This window comes from Nicotiana tabacum, chromosome 7 (genome assembly GCF_000715075.1).
Source record: "Nicotiana tabacum cultivar K326 chromosome 7, ASM71507v2, whole genome shotgun sequence".
Classification (NCBI taxonomy): Eukaryota; Viridiplantae; Streptophyta; class Magnoliopsida; order Solanales; family Solanaceae; genus Nicotiana; species Nicotiana tabacum.
Window position 1 is genome coordinate 33314744 of NC_134086.1, and position 22303 is coordinate 33337046.

General features: G+C 41.2%; 1 long non-coding RNA gene across 1 annotated transcript; it reads left to right on the plus strand.

The window, feature by feature from the left end:
* Positions 1-358: 358 nt before the first annotated feature.
* LOC107828277 (uncharacterized) lies at positions 359-15484 on the plus strand. The gene is made up of 4 exons (XR_001657701.2): positions 359-680; positions 776-826; positions 13631-14082; positions 15275-15484. It is a non-coding gene; the product is annotated as an uncharacterized LOC107828277 (long non-coding RNA).
* The last annotated feature ends 6819 nt before the right edge of the window (positions 15485-22303 follow it).

Consider the following 22303-nt stretch of genomic DNA (forward strand, 5'->3'; position numbering starts at 1 on the left):
TTGCGACCACTACCAAAAAATGGGTCTATGACAACGGATATTTTTGCAACGGTTCAAAAACCGTTACTATAGATAGGTTATTGGAACGGTTTTAACTGTTGCGATATGACATGGGTGATACCAGCACACTTTGGCTATAAAACCGTCATTTAGGTAAAAAACCGTTCCCATAGTGTTTTATTTTTTGCAACGTTTGTTTTAACCGCACCAATAAATACATTCATTGGAACGGATCTTTAAAAAACTCAATCGGAACGGTTGTTATTTCCATCCTGAAATTTTGCCGCCTAAATTTTCGTAAACCCGCGCTTTTGAACCCCTCTTTTTACATTATTTTTTAATTAATATTATTTTATAAAAACCCATTTATGTGTTCTCCTAAATAATATGCTCTAACCTCTTTCTCCGATTTCCTTTTAGCGTACCGCCAGAACCTCGGTCTGCCAATATCCGCCATCGACCTCCGTCTCAACTGCCAATATCCCGCTGTCAACCTCCACCAACACTAGCAGAACCTCAATTGTCTTTTTCCTCCACCTATAAACTTTATCTCCTCCACCAAAACAACAACTATTCAATTAATCAAAGCTCTATGGTTTCAAATAGTCACAAAATTCTAGGGTTTTTTTCTCGATTAAGCTCGACTACAACTCCTTGTTCTCACTGAGCCTTAATTCTAGGTTTTGGCTCGACTCTCGCAAATTTTCTGATTTATTTTGCATGATCTTCTTTTATTCCTTTAGTAATTTCTCAATAGTTCAGTCGTAACTTGCAGATTCCATTAGCGAGGACGAAAATGCAACTGATAGCTGTGGGATAAATAATTGTAAGATTTCTTAAACTTTTTTTAATATAAACCGTTGTGATTTTGGATGTAAATTTCAGTTAAAATGTTCCTTTTTGCTCGATTAAGTGATTTTTATTTTATTTTGGGAGTATTTGAGTTATGTAGTGTGATTGAATGGAGATTCAAATCCATATGACACAAGCATTAAAAAGTATCTACTCGGACTTAACAATTACGGGAACTTGGGGTTTTTGGTTTATTATGGATTTTTTTAGTTATCGTTTTCATGTAAAAATTTTGTGTTATGAGGCTTTTTTTGTTGCATATTTGTCTCTATGTCTATGATTTAAGAATAATGTTGTCTTTCTAATAGTTTGATGCTTGTGCTTGAAACAAATATAGAATTCAACGAATCTGTTGGAGTATTTTAATCCAACAGATATTGAGTCTATATTTATTGTTAATGATTTAGGGAAATGAAGGGTCCAGTCCATCGAAAAATATTTCGTGGTTATGCTCGTGGTGAAGTGGTTATCCAGTATTGTTTCCTGCCCTCTACATGTTTGTACTACATGTTTACCTGAATTAAATGAAGAGACTGATATGGAACATACCAAATTTGGTGCTCCTAATTAGCTGTGCTTTGTTGCAAATTCTTCTTACTGAAGTCATAAGCTAGCTAACTTCTTACTGTATCACTTTCTATTTCTGGTTAATCTTCATTTGGCTTCATTGTTCTGACCTTATTTGCAATTTGCATCTAGCATTTACTAGTATTATGGTGACAACTTTTACGTGTAATAGCATTGATGCAGTTTCAGATCGCGATTTTTCATGGAGTTCCTTTCTGCAAATTCCATCACTGCTAAAGAATTTGGTTTCACTGCTTAGATAAAGATTCCTCAAGTTAATGTTTCCTTCTTTAGCAGTGATTGATCTAACTAGTTCAATTTTAGTATATCTTTGCTTTTGTATAGCGGTAATAATTCTCTTCACTGTAATTTTCTATTTTCTTATAGTCAATAAAGTTACTTTAAATTTCAATAAGATAAATAAGGAGCCCGTATTTGACAGTGTCAAGACAAAAATTTGGATGCTTGAGATACATGTAGAGTTTTCACATAATGTTACTGTCACGACCCTAACCCCGAACCCGGTCGTGATGGCGCCTCTCGTGAAGAAAAGGCCAGCCAGACCAAAACAAAATACCTCATTTAAACAGTTAAATACCATAAATAGTTCTAAAACATGATATAATAACCATAATTTGCGGAAATAACGATAACAATAGTAGAAACCATCCCGACACAGCCCAATGCAGGGTGTCACAAGTCATGAATAACTAATAAATTTGGATACCAGTCTACTAGATACAAAATCTAATACAAAAGTTCAAGGGCACGAAAATAATAAGTTAAGGGAGGCACGGGGGCTGCAGACGCCAACAGCTACCTCGTAGTCTCCGAAAACACTGCCTGGACTGGGAGGATCAGCACTCAGGAGCGGACTCTGCAATGACTGAATCTATACACACGGTGCAGGGAGTAATGTGAGTACTCCGACTTAGTGAGTAATAATCATAAATAATGGCTGAAAGCAAGAAAACACGTAAAGGCAAAAAGCAATTCTATATCAAGCAGTAAATTAGTGAGGAAGTCAAATGAAATTCCTTTAAACCAAGTAAAACAAGTAATTTATCAGGCAAATAACAAGTAGAAATACGCCCCTCAGGCACAATAACAATCGCTCAGAACAGTATCAGCCCCTCGGGCTCACTCTTAGTACAGTATCAGCCCCTCGGGCTCACTCTCAGATCATGATGGGTACCCGCGCTTACTGTGGGTGTGCAGACTCCGGAGGGGCCCCTTACGGCCCAAACGTTATATCAAGGCACCTCGTGGCATCATCTCTCAGCACTCGGCCTCACATCACTCGGCACTCGGCCTCACATCACTCAAGCCACCTCGTGGCGTATAAAAGTATCTCTGGCCCTCGGCGTCATATCACTCAGCATATCCTCACATATGGCCCTTGGCCTCACTTAGTCCAAAAACCATCACAAGCCCCTCGGGCATTAGTACAACAGTAGTTTTCAGCCTAAAAACATCTTTTAGAAATATCATTTAAGTTTCAAATATGAGTAAAAGTGGCTGAGTTTGTAAAACAGTAAATATCAACATGACTGAGTTCAAGTGATAAATCAATACAGTGAGGAAATAGTGATAAAAATCTCCGGAGGGTTAAAATAATTGGCACGAAGCCCAAATATGGCAATCAGCCCAAATCATGATGATAACAAACAAGTTTCAGTCAAATACGCGGTAAAATCATCAATCAGGACGGACCAAGTCACAATCCTCAATAGTAAAAGATCCCACGCTCATCACCCAACGTATGTCTCACCTCAACATAACAATACGATGTGCAATCCGGGGTTTCCAACCCTTAGGACATCATTTACAATCATTACGCACCTCGAACCGGCTACAACTCTAGCGCGCGACACCTTTGCCCTTCAAATCGGCCTACACGCGTGTCGAATCTATCCAAAAGCAGAACGAATACGTCACAATATGCTAAGGGAACAAAGCCCAAGCGAAAATAATCAAAAAAATATAAAAAATCCCGAAATTAGCAAAACCCAAGCTCCGGGCCCACTTCTTGAAACTCAAAAAATTTCACATCATTAGATTCCTTATCACCCCTTGAGTTCATACAAATCAAAAATCTCCAATCCGACCTCAAATAGTCCTTCAAATCCCAATTCAAAGTTCAAAATCCCAATCCCTAGTTTTTCCATTTTTAGCTTAAGTTCCAAGAATTTCTAGGTTGATTTCACAATAAAATCACGTTATAGGTTCAAAAATCTTACCTCCAATAAATTCTCCTTGAATCCTTTTTTAATCACCATCAAAAAGCTCTAAAAATGCTCAACTATGGAGGAAAAATGACTCAAAATCATGGATGAAATAACTTATAAACTTTCTGCCCAGGTCTGACTTCCCTTCTACGCGAACGCGGTCAACCTCTCGCTTTCGCGTAGCACAAATTTACGTTGACCAACTTTTACCTTACGCGAATGCAACACGCTAGTCGCGAATGCGATGCCTCTTCCGCCTTGACCTTCGCAAACGCGAGACATCTGATGCGAACGCGAAGAGCAAATTCCACTGGACCATAAATCCTTATACGCGAACGTGGAGAGAGCCTCATGCGAACGCGAAGCACAAACTCCTAGCCTTCCGCGAATGCGAGGCAACTCTCGTGAACCCGAAGGTTTAATTCTGGCCTTCCTCAAATTCTTCTACGCGAACGTGAGGCTTCGCTCGCGAATGCGAAGAGATAATTCTCTGCAACAACTGGGCAGATTTTTCTGCAACTTTCAAACTCCAAAATTGTCCGATTGACCATCCGAAACTCACCCGAGGCCCCCGGGACCTCAACCAAAAGCACCAACACATCCTAAAACCTCATTCAAACTTGTTCCAATCATCAAAACACCTCAAACAACACTAAATTCATCAATTCACATTGAAATCAAGCCTAAGTTTTCTTAAAACTTCCGAAATACGCTTTTGATCAAAAGCCCAACCAAACCACGTCCGAATGACCTGAAATTTTGCACACACATCAAAAATGACATAACGCAGCTACAACAACTTTCGTAATTCCATTTCGACCCTCAGATCAAAATCTCACCTACCAACCGGAAATCGCCAAAATACTAACTTTGCCAATTCAAGTCTAATTCTACACCGGACCTCCAAAACCAATTCCGATCACACTCCTAAGTCATAAATCACCTCTCGAAGCTAACCGAACCATTGGAACTCGTATCTGATCCCTCTAACACATAAGTCAACACCTGGTTGAATTTTCCAACTTAAACCTTCTTAAAAGAGACTGAGTGTCTCATTTCTTACTAAATCCATTCCGAACGCAAACTACCCAATTCACTCACATAAAACACGGATAACGAAGCAAAATGAAGCAAAAATATGGGAAAACGAAGCGGTAACTCATGAGACGACTGGCCGGGTCGTCACATCCTCTCTAACTTAAACAAACGTTCGTCCTCGAACGAGTCAAGAAATATACCTGAAGCCTCAAATATGTGAGGATATCTGCTCCACATCTCCCGCTCAATCTCCCAGGTAGCCTCCTCCACGGGCCGACCTCTCCACTGCACTTTCACTGAAGCTATATCCTTTGACCTCAACTTTCGAACCTGACGTCCCAAAATAGCTACTGGCTCCACATTAAAGGTCAAATCATCATCCAACTGAACCGTATTGAAGTCCAAAACATGAGACAGGTCCCCAATATACTTCCGGAGCATCGAAACATGAAATACCGGATGCACGCTAGGCAAGCTGGGTGGCAAAGCAAGCTCATAAGCCACCTTCCCGATCCTCCGAAGCACCTTAAAATGCCCAATGAACCGCGGACTCAACTCCCCTTTCTTCTCATATCTCATAACACCTTTCATGGGCGAAACCTTCAGCAAGACCTTCTCACCAACCATGTAGGACACATCTCAAACCTTCCAGTCCGCATAACTCTTCTGATGCGACTGTGCTGTACGAAGCCTCTCCTGAATCACCTTCACCTTCTCTAAGGAATCTTGAACGAAATCGAATAGTCTAGCCTCTCCAGGCTCGAACCAACTAACTGGAGATCTACACCGCCTCCCATACAAAGCCTTATACGGAGCTATCTGAATACTCGACTGGTAGCTATTGTTATAAGAAAACTCTACAAGCGGTAGAAACGTATCCCATGAACCTCCGAAATCGATGACACAAGCACGCAACATGTCCTCCAGTATCTGAATAGTACACTCGGACTGCCCGTCCGTCTGAGGATGAAAAGCTGTGCTCTACTCCACCTGAGTACCCAACTATCGCTGAACAGACTTCTAAATATGGAAAGTAAACTGAGTGCCCCGATCTGAAATGATGGAAACTGGGACACCATGCAATCGAACAATCTCCCGAATATATATCTCTGCCAACCGCTCTGAAGAATAAGTAGTACAGATAGGAATGAAGTGCGCGGACTTGGTCAGCCGATCCACAACCACCCAAATAGCATCAAACTTCTTCAAAGTCCGTGGAAGTCCAACAACAAAGTCCATAGTGATCCTCTCCCACTTCCACTCAGGAATAACCATCTGCTGAAGTAAGCCATCCGGTCTCTGATGCTCATATTTTACCTGCTGACAATTGAGACACCAAGCTACAAATCCCACAATATCTTTCTTCATTCTTCTCCACCAATAATGCTACCTCAAATCCTAGTACATCTTTGCGGCACCCGGATGAATGGAATACCGCGAGATAGGGGCCTCCTCCAGAATCAATTCCCGAAGCCCATCCACATTGGGCACACAAATTCGGCCCTGCATCCTCAACACCCCATCATCACCAATGGTCACATCTATAGCATCATCATGTTGAACTCTGTTCTTAAGGACAAGCAAATGCGGATCATCATACTGGCTCTCTCTGATGCGATCATATAAGGTAGACCGAGAAACCACACATGCCAACACTCAACTGGGCTCCAAAATATCCAACCTCACGAATCGATTGGCCAAGGCTTGAACATCAACTGCAAGAGGTCTCTCCCCAACTGGAATGTACGCCAAACTCCCCATACTCACTGCCTTTCGGCTCAAAACATTGGACACCACGTTGGCCTTCCCCGGATGGTACAATATAGTGATATCATAATCCTTAAGCAACTCCAACCATCTCCACTGCCTCAAATTAAGATCCTTTTGCTTGAACAAATGTTGAAGACTGCGATGATCGGTGAATACCTCACAAGATACGCCATACAAATAATGCCTCCAAATCTTTAATGCATGAACTATGGCAGCAAACTCCAAATCATGAATGAGGTAGTTCTTCTCTTGAGGCTTCAACTGACGAGAAACATAAGCAATAATCCTACCCTCCTGCATCAATACACAACCAATCCCAACTCTCGAAGCATCACAATACATAGCATATGAACCTGAAGCTGATGGCAAAACCAATACTGTAGTTGTGGTCAAAGCTGTCTTGAGCTTCTGAAAGCTCTCTTCACACTCGTACAAATAAAACACCCTTTTGAGTCAACTTGGTCAAGGTCGATGCGATAGATGAGAATCCCTGAACAAACCGTCGATAATAGCCTGCTAAACCAAGAAAGCTATGAATCTCTGTGGCTGAGGACGGTCTAGGACAACTCTGAACCACCTCTATCTTTTTTGGATCAACCTGAATACCCTCGATGGACACCACGTGCCCCAAGAAAGCCACTGAACTGAGCCAAAACTCACACTTGGAAAATTTTGCATAAAGCTTCTCCTCCCTCAATCTCTGCAATACAACTCTCAAATGCTCCACGTGCTCCTCCTGACTATGCGAGTACAACAGAATATCATCAATGAATACTATAACGAACGAATCAAGATAAGGCCGGAACGTGCTGTTCATCAAATGCATGAACGCTGCTGGGGCATTGGTTAGCCCGAAAGACATCACAAGGAACTCGTAATGACCATATCTGGTTCTGAAAGCAGTCTTAAGAATATCTGAATCCCTGATCTTCAACTGGTGATAACCCGAACGAAGAACAATCTTGGAGAACACCCTCGCTCCCTGAAGCTGGTCAAATAAATCATCAATGCGAGACAAATGATACGTGTTCTTAATTGTTACCTTGTTCAATTGCCTATAATCAACGCACATTCTCATGGTGCTATCCTTCTTCTTCACAAACAGGACTGACGCACCCCAAGGTGACACACTAGGCCGAATGAACCCTTTATCTAGGAGTTCCTGAAGTTGTTCTTTCAATTCTTTCAGCTCTGCTGGTGCCATGCGATATGGAAGAATATAAATGGGATGAGTGCCCGGCACCAGGTCAATACCAAAATTAATATCCCTGTCCAGTGGCATGCCCGACAGGTCTGCAGGAAACACATCGGGAAAATCCCTCACAACTGGAACAAAATCAATACTGGGAGTCTCAGCTCCAACATCCCTCACAAATGCTAGATATGAAAGGCAACCCTTCCTAACCATACGCTGGGCCTTCAAGAAAGAGATCACTCTACTAGGAACATGATTAGTCACACCACGCCACTCGATCCGTGGTACACCCGGCATAGCCAAAGTGACTATCTTAGCATGACAGTCTAGAATAGCACGACACGAAGATAGCCAATCCATGCCCAAAATGACATCAAAATCCACCATACTCAATAGCAATAGATCTACTCGGGTTTCCAGACCCCCAATAGTCACCACATATGATCGGTACATACGGTCTACAATAACAGTAATGCCCACTGGGGTAGATACATGAACATGTAAAGCAAGAAACTCACGGGGCATACCCAAATAACGAGCAAAGTATGATGACAGATAAGAAAAGGTGGAACTGGGATCAAATAATACAGAGGCATCTCTGTGGCAGACTGACACAATACCTATAATGACAACATCTGAAGCAATAGCATTGTGTCTAGCTGGAAGTGCATAGAAATGAGCCTGGCCACCGCCTGATCGACCTCCCCCTCTGGGGCGACCCTTGGCTGCATGACCTCCACCTCTAGCTGGCTGGGCAGGTGGTAAAGTAACTGGAGCAGAAGTCAAGGGTTGACCCCTCTACTGGGGTGAACTAGCAACACGACGAAGACACTGCCTCCACACATGCCCAAACTCTCCACACTCAAAACAACTCCTAGGTGCCGGAGAAGGGGACTGAAGGGAACCCCTCGCACCGGAGTGACTAGCTGATGCAATCAGCATAGAAGAACCCTGAGCCAACGGGGCACGAGATGAACTTTGAGCTGGGAGGGCGCTGAGTGAAGGCTGGCCCTGTTGAGACCCCTAATAACCATGACCTGAAGATGCCCTGCGATACTCTGGGCAGGCTGACTGAGCAGGCCTGAAAGAACGACCTCTACCATGCTGAAACTAGCCCCTCGAAGGAGCACCACCATAACTGCCCGATCCTCGAGGCCTCTTGGCCTGCCTCTCCTCTCGATCTTGACGGTGAACCATCTCAATCTCGCGAGCTATATCAACCACCTACTCGAATGTAGCACCCAACACCCTCTCTCGGGTCATAAGAATACGGATATGATAGTTAAGTCCATCAACAAATCTCCTTATCCTCTCACGATCTGTCGGAACCATCCAAACGGCATGACGAGCCAACTCAGAAAAACTCGACTCATACTGTGACACAGTGTACGGAATGTTGCAACCACTCAAATTGTCTACGCAGCTCCTCTCCGCGGGACTACGGTACATACTTCTCCAAGAATAGAGTGGAGAACTACTGCCAAGTATGGGGCGCTGCACTAACCGGCCTACGCCTCTTATACGCCTCCCACCAAGTGAGAGAGGCCCTAGAAAACTGAAATGTAGTAAATGCCACACCACTAGACTCAAGAATCCTTACTGTATGGAGCATTTGCTGACACTTATCCAGAAAGCCCTGGGCATCCTCGCCCTCAGCACCATTGAATAACGGAGGCTGGAGTCTACCAAATCTCTCAAGATGACGCTGCTCATTATTCGGCATAACTGACACAATAAACTCCTGAGCTGGTGCAACTGGCTGGGTGCCCCGGCGTTTGAAGTCCCTGCACTACCTACTCAGGTGTGCGAGCAGCGGGGGTCTAATTGCCTTCCCTGGCCTGTGAAGTAGCTACTACTGTAGTGGATGAAACTGCCTGAGCCAGGCCACTGCAAACTGATAAGATCTGTGCCAAGGCCTCCTGAAGACCCGGAATCACAATGGGTACAATTGGTGCCTGAACTAGTGCTGCTGGAGCATCCATCGCTGGAGCCTGATCCGGAGCTAGGGCAGCTGGTGGATCTACAGGTGCTGCCCTCGCTACTCTACCTCTGCCACGACCATGACCGCGTCCACGGCCTCTAATGGTCTCAGCTGGTGGCACTGGTGGTAGTCCACCTCGTTCGGTAGCTCGCGTCCTCACTATTTCTGAGATAATAGAATAACAAAAGTTTAGTTCTCGAATCAACAAGGTCGCACAACAAGAATTTCAAGGATATGAAGTTTTTCCAAAAAGTTCTACAGCCTCTCAAGGATAAATACATATGTCTCCGTACCGATCCGCGAGACTCTACTAAACTTGCTCATGACTCGTAAGACCTAAGTAACCTAGGCTCTGATACCAACTTGTCACGACCCTAACCCCGAACCAGGTCGTGATGGCGCCTCTCGTGATGACAAGGTCAGCCAGACCAAAACAGAACACCTCGTTTAAACAGTTAAATACCATAAATAGTTCTAAAACATGATATAATAACCGTAATTTGCGGAAATAACGATAACAACAGTAGAAACCACCCCGACACAGCCCAAACCGGGGTGTCACAAGTCATGAGCAACTAATAAATCCAAATACCAGTGTACTCGATACGAAATCCGTTATAGAAGTTCAAGGGCATTAAAATAATAAGATAAGGGAGGCACAGGTGCTGTAGACTCCAATAGCTACCTCGTAGTCTCCGAAAACACTACCTGGACTAGGAGGATCAACACTCAGGAGCGGACTCTGCGATTCCTGAATCTGCATACACGGGGCAGGGAGTAATGTGAGTACTCCGACTTAGTGAGTAATAATCATAAATAATGGCTGAAAGTAAGAAAACACGTAAAGGCACAAAGCAATTCTATATCAAGCAGTAAAAATCACTTAAAGCAGTAAATCAGTGAGAAAGTCAAATGAAATTCTTTTAAACTAAGTATAACAGGTAATTTAGCAGGTAAATAACAAGTAGAAATACGCCCCTTGGGCACAGTAACAATCGCTCAGAACAGTATCAGCCCCTCGGGCTCACTTTCAGTACAGTATCAGTCCCTCGGGCTCACTCTCAGATCATAATGGGTACCCGCGCTCACTGTGAGTGTGCAGATTCACATCTCGTGGCATCATCTCTCGGCACTCAGCCTCACATCACTCGGCACTCGGCCTCACATCACTCAAGCCATCTCGTGGCGTATAAAAGTATCTCAGGACCTCGGCCTCATATCGCTCAGCATATCCTCACATATGGCCCTCGGCCTTACTCAGTCCAAAAACCATCACAAGCCCCTCGGGCATTAGTAAAATAGTAGTTCTCAGCCCAAAAACATCTTTTAGAAATATCATTTAAGTTTCAAATATGAGTAAAAGTGACTGAGTTTGTAAAACAGTAAATATCAACAGGACTGAGTTCAAGCGATAAATCAATACAGTGAGGAAATAGTGATAAAAATCCCCAAAGGGTTCAAATAGTTGGCATGAAGCCCAAATATGGCAATCAACCCAAATCATGATGATAACAAACAAGTTTCAGTCAAATACGCGGTAAAATCATTGATCGGGACGGACCAAGTCACAGTCCCCAATAGTGAACGACCCCATGCTCATCATCAAGCATGTCTCACCTTAATATAGCACTACGATGTGCAATCCGAGGTTTCAAACCCTCAGGACATCATTTACAATCATTACTCACCTCGAACCGGCTAAAACTTTAGCTCACGACGCCTTTGCCCCTCAAATCGGCCTCCACGCGCGTCGAATCTATCCAAAAGCAGAACGAATACGTTACAATATGCTAAGGGAACAAAGTCCAAGCGAAAACAATCGAAAATATATAAAAAAATCTCGAAATTAGCAAAACCCGAGCCCTAGGCCCACTTCTCGAAACTCAGAAATTTTCACATCATTAAATTCCTTATCACCCCACGAGTTCATACATATCAAAAGTATCCAATCCGACCTCAAATGGTCCTTCAAATCCCAATTCAAAGTTCAAAATCCCAAGCCCTAGTTCTTCCATTTTTAGCTTAAGTTCCAAGAATTTCTAGGTTGATTTCACAATAGAATCACGTTTTAGGTTCAAAAATCTTACCTCCAATCAATTCTCCTTGAATCCGTCTTTAATCACCCTCAAAAAGCTCTCAAAATGCTCAACTATGGAGGAAAAATGACTAAAAATTGCGAATGAAATAACTTATAAACTTTCTGCCCAGGCCTGACTCTCCTTCTACGCGAACGCGGTCAACCTCTCGCGTTCGCGTAGCACAAATTTACGTTGACCAACTTTTACCTTGCGCGAACGCGACACGCCAGTTGCGAACGCGATGCCTCTTCCTCCTTGACCTTCGCGAATGCGAGACACCTGATGCGAACGCTAAGAGCAAATTCCACTGGACCCCAAATCCTTATACGCGAACGCGGAGAGCCTCATGCGAACGCGAAGCACAAACTCCTAGACTTCCGCGAATGCGAGGTACCTCTTGCGAATGCGAAGGCTTAATTCTGGCCTTCCTCAAATTCTTCTACGTGAACACGAGGCTCTGCTCGCGAACGCGAAGAGATAATTCTCTGCAATAGCTGGGCAGATTTTTCTGCAACTTTCAATCTCCAAAATAGTCCGATTGACCATCCGAAACTCACCAAGGCCCCCGGGACGTCAACCAAAAGCACCAATACATCCTAAAACCTCATTCAAACTTGTTCCAATCATCAAAACACCTCAAACAACAGCAAATCCATCAATTCACATTGAATTCAAGCCTAAGTTTTCTAAAAACTTCCGAAATACGCTTTCGATAAAAAATATAACCAAACCACGTCCGAATGACCTGAAATTTTGCACACACATCACAAATGACATAATGAAGCTATAGGGAATTCCGACCCTCGGATCAAAATCTCACGTACCAACTGGAAATCGCCAAAATACTAACTTTGCCAATTCAAGCCTAATTCTACACCGGACCTCCAAAACTAATTCTGATCACACTCCTAAGTCATAAATCACCTCCTCAAGCTAACCGAACCATCGGAACTCACATCCGAGCCCTCTAACACATAAGTCAATGCCCGGTTGACTTTTCTAACTTAAACCTTCTTAAAAGAAACTAAGTGTCTCATTTATTACCAAATCCACTCTGAACGCAAACTACCCAACTCGCTCACATAAAACATGGATAACGAAGCAAAATGAAGCAAAAATGGGGGAAAATGGAGTGGCAACTCATGAGACGATTGACCGGGTCGTCACAGTTACCTTTAACCAAGAGAAAATACAAAATGACCTACTAGGTTGATATTAGCTGAGAGAGATAATTCTATTTTTTAGTCTTGGGATTTGTGTTCTTGCTCTTTTATAATTGATTTATCTAGTTACCTACATATATGTTGCCTTCTAAAACTGTATGTATCCAATATTGTTTCATGTCAGCGTTCACTAATGTCCTCCTGTAACTATTTCTACAACACTTATTGCTGATTTTAATATACTACTTTTAACACTAAAAAAGAAACAAAAGAATTAAATGAGAGACATGGAATAGAAAGCAGAATTACTATTTCAGTTCTTATACTGTTAAGAGATAAGGTATAGATTTGAAACTAATGAAATGTTCTAAAAAAAAGGTTATAATCAAAGCATGAGCTATAGAAAAACAAATTATACCAACAGAGAGAACTCTACCATGTAGCTTTCACGAATGATAGAAATACCGACATGATCACAGTTTCTCCCATATAATTACTACACCTCAGCGCATAAGGGATCAAGTTCTTCTATATAGTCATCCATGCTCTAAATGACCAGAACACAAGCCACCTTAAGATGCACATCAATTGCAACAAATGTTGATTACTGTAATGCATCTCTGTTTTCTTTGACACAATAGAATGCATCCTAACAAGCTAATGTTATTTGAGACAGCTTGGTCTTAGATTAGGCCAACTCCATTTACCTATTTTTTTTGTTGTTGGTCTTGCTAACCTATGTTGTGTTTGCTTTTCAGAATCTGAAAAATATTTGAATAGTCATGAATCAAGAAGGGTGCTCAAGCAAAAATAAGAAAATATCCAACCGCATTCCAATTGGATCCCTTGCATCTTTGCGAAATCAAAGGGTTTCGTCGTTGACAACATAAAGAACCTTTCAAGCTACAAGGTCCAATGAAAATGAAGAACGACAATCAAAAGCTGGATTACCTCTATCTTTGCAAAACCAAAAGGTTTCGTCGTTGACAACAAAAAGAGTCTTGAATATAAGGTCAAATGCAAATGAAGAACGACAATCAGAATTAGGATCTCAATTACATGAACAAGTGCAACAAGTGCCATGGAATTCAGCGTCTGAACCCAGAATTGCGACTTGATCCTGACATGCTAAGGTTCGTAGAAGCTTCCTCTGCACACCAAGTTGTTGTTCAACTAAACAATCGACCATATACTGGTAGTAACAATCAAGGTCAGTACTTACCAAATGTTATACATCTTCTTCTATTTCTCCTCCTTTCTTGTGATTCTTCTTTTACCACTTCTCTCTCTCTCTCTCAAAGTCTAAATAGTTTTTTTTACTTTGCCTATGGCACTTAGTCACGAAAATGAAAGAAATGAAAAGAGAATACCTAACATTTGGAATAGTCGCCAAATGTATGGCATGTGCCTTATGGTATTTGGCATTTGATAGTGATATTTTTTGTGTTGTTGACTGCCTTGATGGCTTGTTGGTTGTTTACATTAAGTTTATTTGTTGTGATGCTCTTTATGTGTTGGAAGTGGTATTTGTTAACTGGTAGTGGTATTAAGTTTTTTGTTTAGCAAGTGTTTGGTTGGACTGTTGTAGTTAACTAGTTTATGATGTTTGGTATTAAGTTGCCTCTGTTTTGGTATGTGTTTGGTTGGATGGTTGTAGTTTATTAGTTGTTGTGCTGCTCTTTATGATTTTTCAATTTTGATTCTTAGGATTGAATCGTTTTCCATTAAAGAGATGATTGTGTATTATTATGGATATAATCTAGTAAATTGGGTCTCTTTTTCTAGTTGAATTTAGTGCAAAGATGTGAACTTAGGAAGATAATAGTTGGATTTTCTCATTGATTTTCGATTCTAAGATTGTTTAGGAGTTGATTATCATTTTTCTAGGAGAGTTCAATGTTTGTTTCACTCCACATTAGGAGGTGAATCTGGTACCAAGTTTTGTCTTCAGAACTGAAGAATGAAACTGAAGGAGAAGAATGAACTGAAGTCACGAAGCCTAACTGTTATACTCCTGTTTGTTCTCCGGTTAAGTGTGTAATTTTTAGCCTAACTGTTGCTATTCACCCTTTTTTATGCACTATTAACCTTCTTTAATTTTCATCTGATAGGTAATGCCTCTCTATGTCTGGTAATTCTATGTTGATCATCCTTCATGATCTGCCATATATGCCTTTGTTTCAATCTTGATCACTCAACTTTCATAGGAATTGAAGATTATATATGATGAAATTAAAAGTGAAGAAGATTAGTGTTAATTCATGGCCTAGCTTGACTAATTTTTAAATCATTCATGTTTTTTGACATTTTTTAGATAATGGTGAATTATATCAAATCCATTTTTGGTTTTGAAACGAGTAGTTCTCTTGAAGAGTAATGGCTTTATTTATCCTCTTTTGTAGGTGGAGTAGATCAAGAAATGGAAGAAGATGATGGAACTGAAGAACTAGACCTTACTTGAGATGAATTTTGAATTGCTATAGATGAATGTTCTATAGAAATCTTGTTATCAACATTTTTAAACTTACTCTTGAAATGTATTAAACTTATGCATTTGGGGTAGAACATTTGCTTTATGGATATTATTTACTTGATGGATAATTTATATTATTAATAGTTTCATTTTATGATTTATTTAAATTTTAGTGTTATTATAATTTATTATATGTGTAAATATATATTTATAACATGGGCTATATTTATGTTTTAACTGAACTGTTACAATAGGCTACCATAACCATTGCAATAGGACACAAATGATGTTCCATTATACAATACAAATTGTTGCAATAGGTCCTATAAACCATTCCAAAATGATCTATTAAACCATTCCAAGACAAATAAAATTGTTGTGATAGCTTAAAGAAACCATTGTTATATCCATACATAACCGTAACAATAGCTTACATAAGTGTTACATTAGATAATATGGTAACGGTTATTAACCGTTGCAAACACTATGTAGTAACGGTTTTAAGCCGTTCCAATTGGAAAGAATAATCGTTCCAGTAGAGAAAGGGAAAACCGTTGCGATAGACGTATCTATAGCAACGGAAATGCAAACCGTTGCAAGAACCCTTACTACATCTCTATTGGCACGCGGGCGAATGTGACAGTCTGTAAACCGTTCCAGTATCTGTATGGCAGCGGTTTATCTACCTATTGGAATGGTTTTTCATGCGTTACCGTAGACCAATTTTTTAGTAGTGGACTTTTTCTTGAGAGAGATGAGTGTATTTTCATTAACCACGTTCTGAGTGCCACTATCTTAAAGGTGAGGTTTGCTTAGGGAGAGTTGAGGATGAGTGAGTTTGGGTTCCACAATGACCAAAAGTAATAGAAAGAGTTTCTTTGATGTGTTGAGTCAACTCTTGATGCTCTTGCGTCGCACTTAATCTGTGGCGTTTAAAAGAGTAAATGTTGTTAATGATTCATTTGTATTGAGGGCAATTGTTAGTCCCGATTGATGCTACATGAGGTCACTTTAGGACAGCTGAATTTTCTTGGATTTTCTCTTAAGGGGTGAGTCTTATTTTGTTTGCTTGAGGACAAGCAAAAGGTTAAGTTTGGGGGAGTTGATAACTAGGAAATATGATGCATTGTACACTCCTTCTTGATTGAGTTTTGATTAGAAATGTGTACAAAATAGTCCCAAAGGCTCAAAAGTTGTGCTTGATTGCAGGTTTGATCAACAAGGTGACAAAGTGCCAAAAACCAGCTCAAAAAGGACTGAAACTTGCACAAGTACCAAGATAAGGCAAAGCTTAGTCAAATAGGGCTAGTGCGGCCGCACACCATTCTGTGCGGTCCGCAAAAGTGAAGTTCAGAGAGGTTGCTTTTCAGGCCAAAAAGCAATGCGGCCGCAAAGGGTTTTGTGGGGTCCGCATTGAGTTCACCACGGCCGCACTCGATTTCATCTGGTCCGCAGAGCCAAGGTTTAGAGAGGTGGTGTTTTGGAGGTTGAAGCTCAATGTGGTCCGCGATCCTTTTTGTGAGGACCACAATGGAAGCCACCGCGGCCGTACTCGATTTCGTGCGGTCCGCATTGCCCAAGTTCAGAGAGCTAGATATTCAAGCCCAGAGCCTTAGTGCGGCCGCACTAGATTTTGTGCGGTACGCACTAGCCCCGCTGGGGTATTTTTGTCCAGAATTTTCAGCCTAGTATAAATAGATTTTTTTCCCATTTTTAGGTCATCAGATAGTTTTGTAGTGAGAGTTGCGCTCGTGACTTTGTTCCTTTTACCTATTTTGAGTAATTTTAGCTTAATTTCAACATTTAATCTTCAAGTTTAATTTAGCAATTAATTATTATGAGTTTTTCTTCATCTATTTCTTTGTTTTTTTCTCTAATTATGAGTAGCTAGACCCATTAGCTAGGGTTGTGGCTCAACCCTAGTGTGGGTAATTGATGTGTCTTGTGTTTTGATGCTTGATTGTCTATGGGTGTTTGATATTTGGCCTAATTTAGGGTTTTAATTGTGAATTAGTGGTTGTAAACACTAGTTTATGCCAAGTAGACTTAGGCTCTTCTTGAGAAAGAGAGCCTAAGTCCATGAAATTAGTCAAACAAGGAATTGGGGCGTAGTCAAGAGATTGATAGCCCCAATTGAAGGGTTAAACCTAGAGATAGTAATACCCGACTTGAACCTTGATTGCTTGTGCAAATTTGCATACCCAATTGGTCTTGAGAAAGTCAATTCGGACAAAATCACTCAAACTATCGAGAGGTATAGAGTGAGTAGAGTCATGCAATGGTTATATCATACTCCCCAAATGTAACAATCTAGGTTTAGACTCAACAATCCGTCAATTGACCACCTAGGCGAAAGTCACTACCCTAGTACCCTTTAATTATTTGAACAACTCGCAATAGTTTAGCCTTAGCCTTATTTAGCTTAATTGAGCATTGTAGTTTTATACAATTAGAAGTAAATAAAACCAAAAAATGTGTAGAAGTGCAATTAAGAGCAAATACACAACTTCACTTTAGATAGACACTCGACTCCAATATTTAGCTCTCTGTGAAAATTGATTCCGACCTTAATTGGGTAAAAACTGCTTCAACCTCTCTCGCTACTCAATAGTAGTGCAGGGTTGGCCTCGATCAGTCGCCCAGACAATACACCCCTATTGCTAAGCCCATCGACCAGCTATATGAAATACTGAAGGCTGTCAGATATGTCAGCCCTATTCCCGTTGTTGCCATAGAAAACTCTTCCCAATGGGTCAACCCGAACAAAACATGTGCGTACCATTCCGACATGAAGGGGCATACTATTGATGAATGCAGCACTCTAAAAGACAAGACTCAGACCCTGATTGACACCAAAGTCATACAAGCAAAGGAAGCCGTACCCAATGTCCGTAATAATCCCTTCCCAGAACATAGGAGTGAATGAGTAAATATGATAGAAATTGATAAAGAATGTGATCCTAAAGGGTCAATTGGGCTTATTCGGGAAGGTGAAAAACCTAAACCTGAAGTCACACTCACTCTTATTTTGGTACAGATACAGCCACCGGTCGAAGTTGAAGTAGCCGCATCAGCTCCGTTTGAAATCGAAATGACAACACCTGCGACTACAACTACTCCAATTGAAGTAAAAGTAGCCATACCTCTCACTGTGACAGTAACATCCATACCACCATTTAATTCCAATGCCATACCTTGGGATTATGTTGCCGAAGCTAGGAGAAAAGGAAAAGCAAAAATGAAAGAGTATGGTGCTGTACAGGGGATGACCAGAATTGGAAGAATCTATACACCCGAAAATTTGGGAGGAACAAGCAATGAAGCAGCTGCTAAACAACCTACCATTAAAACTGGTCCAGATGATCTCTGGAGGAAAGTACAGGCAAGAGAATACTCTGTTGTTGATCATCTGAACAAAACCCCTGCTCATATTTCCATTCTGTCGCTGCTACAAAATTCTAAGGCGCATCAAAATGCTCTGATGAAGGTGTTGAATGAAGCGTACGTGCCCAACAACATCACCGGTGGAGAAATGGCCAACATGGTAGGGAAAGTACTAGAAAGCCACAAGATCACCTTCCACGAAGATGAACTACCACATGAAGGACTAAGTCACAACAGGGCACTCCACATCACGATGCAGTTTGAGAATAAATTCATAGCCAGAGTTCTAATAGATAGGGGTTCAAGACTCAACATTTGTCCGTTGACTACTCTAAAAAAGGGTGGGTAAAGATTTCCATGAGATACGAATATGGAGTATGAATGTGAAAGTATTTGATAGGTCTCAAAGGGCCACAATTGGGGAAATTAACCTTTGTTCGCAAATGGGCCCGACTTGGTTTGATGTTGAGTTTTAGGTATTGGACATATCTACTACGTATAATCTTTTACTAGGACCACCTTGGATACATGCCGCTGGAGTTGTGGCTTCTACGCTACACCAGGCCGTGAAGTTTGAATGGAACCATCAGGAGGTAATCATTCATGGAGACAAAAGGAATCCCATTTACAACAGTTAAACCGTCCTGGTTGTCGAGAATAGAAGAAAGTTGGGTGGAGAAACATATCACCGCATCGAGCGTGTCATTGCAATTGAGAAAGATAAATGGCGGAGCAGAAAAATAGAAAGCATACTGGCATGGTCAGGGTATGAACCCGGCAAAGGGCTTGGGAAGAAACTCCAGGGCATTACCAAACCAATACAGCTGAAAAATCATGATAAAACTTTTGGGCTTGGATATCCATATACGTGGAAGGAATATGATGATTGGTCTCCCCCATGGCACGGCCTGTGTTACCCTCTTGAGTAGCCAGTGTCGCATCTGAGTCAGACCTTTCATCAGGCCGATACATTATGGGGATATAAAGAAGAGGAAGCTTTAGCTAGGCTAAGGAACCTATTTCTAGAAGACGAAAATATGGATTGCAATGTGATAGTTGAGGAGGAGGAGGAAGAAGGGCTTACCATTCAGACGATGGAGAGAGAAGCATTTCTCAGGAACTGGACCGTCATACCATCAAGGGACAGACGAGTCCCGAGGTAGCATGGCTACTAATTTTATTTAAAAAACAAGTCTTTTGAGCATTTAGTTTTTAAAATATCTTCCTTTCAGTATTTTGTTTTGGAAAACATTGTTTTGAAGTCATTCAAACGATATTTTGTTTAACGTTTCAGTATTTATAAAAAAATTGATGTTTTATTATTGTTATCTTTCATATTTTTCTTCTACAACATTACTATTTCTTAGTTTGATGAACCAACGACTGTGACATGTAATGAGACAATGCAACATAATGATAGTTACCCAGAAGAAGAAGATGAGATACCTGAGGAAGTTATTAGAGAAGTTGAGAATTTTGAGAATAAGCCTAAGTCCAACCTAGACGAAACCGAGACGATCAGTTTAGGAGATTCTGAAACCATCAAAGAAACTCGCATAAGTATTCACCTATCACTGTCAGAGAAGGAAGAATACAGTCATTTCTTAAAAGAATATGAGGATATTTTTGCGTGGTAATATGATGACATGACCGGCCTGAACACATCCATAGTAGCTCATAAGTTGCCTACCAATCCAATATGTCCGCCGGTGAAGCAGAAACTCAGAAAGTTCAAACTAGACATGAGCGTAAAAATCAAGGAGGAAGTCACTAAGCAGATCAAAGCCAAAGTCCTCATGGTAGTTGAGTACCCAACCTGGTTAGCCAACATTGTAGCGATTCCGAAGAAAGATGGAAAGTCTGGGTGTGTGTTGACTATCGGGATTTAAACAGAGTAAGTCCCAAGGATGATTTCCCGCTGCCAAATATACACATTTTGATCGAAAATTGCACAAAGCATGAACTCTAATCCTTTGTATATTGCTTCGCGAGTTATCATCAGATTTGGACGGACGAAGAAGATGTAGAGAAAACATTTTTTGTTACACCATGGGGAGTGTAATGCTACAAGATAATTCCATTCGGTCTGAAGAATGCTGGGGCAACCTATATGAGGGCCATGACGACCATCTTCCATGATATGGTACACAAGGAAATAGAGGTATATGTTGACGACTTCATTATCAAATCCAAAAGAGCCACAGATCACATAGCAAACTTGAGGAAGTTCTTTGTCAGGCTACAGAAATACAATTTAAAACTAAATCCTACAAAATATGCATTTGGGGTTCCTGCCAAAAAATTGTTGGGATTTATCGTCAGCCACCGAGGAATCTAGTTGGACCCGCCCAAGGTTAAAGCTATCCAAGAGTTAACACCATCGAAGAACAAGAAGGACGTGATGAGTTTCCTGGGATGCCTCAATTACATTAGCCGCATCATAGCACAATCCACAGTAATATTTGAACCAATATTTGTCAGAAGGCTTTTGATAAAATTAAGGAATACTTGTCCACGCTACTAGTCCTAGTCACGCCAGAACCTGGGAGACCTTTGTTACTCTATTCGTCTGTACTAGATGGGGCTTTTGGTTGTGTTTTGGGACAACATGACGAGACAGGAAGAAAGGAGAAAGCCATATATTACCTGAGTAAGAAGTTCACACCTTATGAAGCACAATATTCTCTGCTAGAACGCACTTGCTGTGCTTTGACATGGATAACTCAGAAATTGAGGCATTACTTCTGTGCCTATACCACATACCTCATATAAAGGATGGATCCTCTGAAGTACATCTTTCTGAAGCCTATGCCTATCGGGAAGTTAGCCAAGTGGCAAATATTACTAAGTGAGTTTGATATCATCTATGTAACTCAGAAGGCAATCAAAAGACAAGCGTTCGCAGACCATCTTGCTGAAAATTATGTAGGAGGAGAACACGAACAACTAAAAACGTATTTTCCTGACGAAGAAGTGTCATTCATATGAGAGGACATTGCTGAAGCCTACAATGGTTGGAGAATGTTTTTTGATGGAGCTGCAAACTTCAAAGGATTGGGTAAAAAAGCAGTTTTGGTGTTAGAGACATGACAACATTATTCGGTATCCGCAAAGCTTAGGTTTCCATGCACCAACAATATAGTAGAATATGAGGCTTGCATCATGTGGCTCAATTTGGCCATCGACATGAATATATAAGAGTTGCTGGTAATTGGCGATTTATATCTTCTGGTACATCAGGTTTAAGGAGAATGGGCTACCAAAAACACCAAGATACTGCCATACCTGTATCATGTGCAAGATTTGATAAAGACTTTCACAAAAATAGAATTCAAACATGTTCCGAGAATCCAGAACCAGTTCGCAGACGCACTGGCTACTCTGTCTTCCATGATACAGCATCCGGGAAAGAATTTCATCGATCCCATTCCAGTAAGGATCCATAGTCAGCCAGCTTATTGTGCTCATGCTGAAGAAGAAACGGATAGAAACCCATGGTTCAATGACATCAAGGAATATTTGGCAAAAGGAGGATACTCAAAGCAGGCGAACCATACTCAGAAACGCACACTGC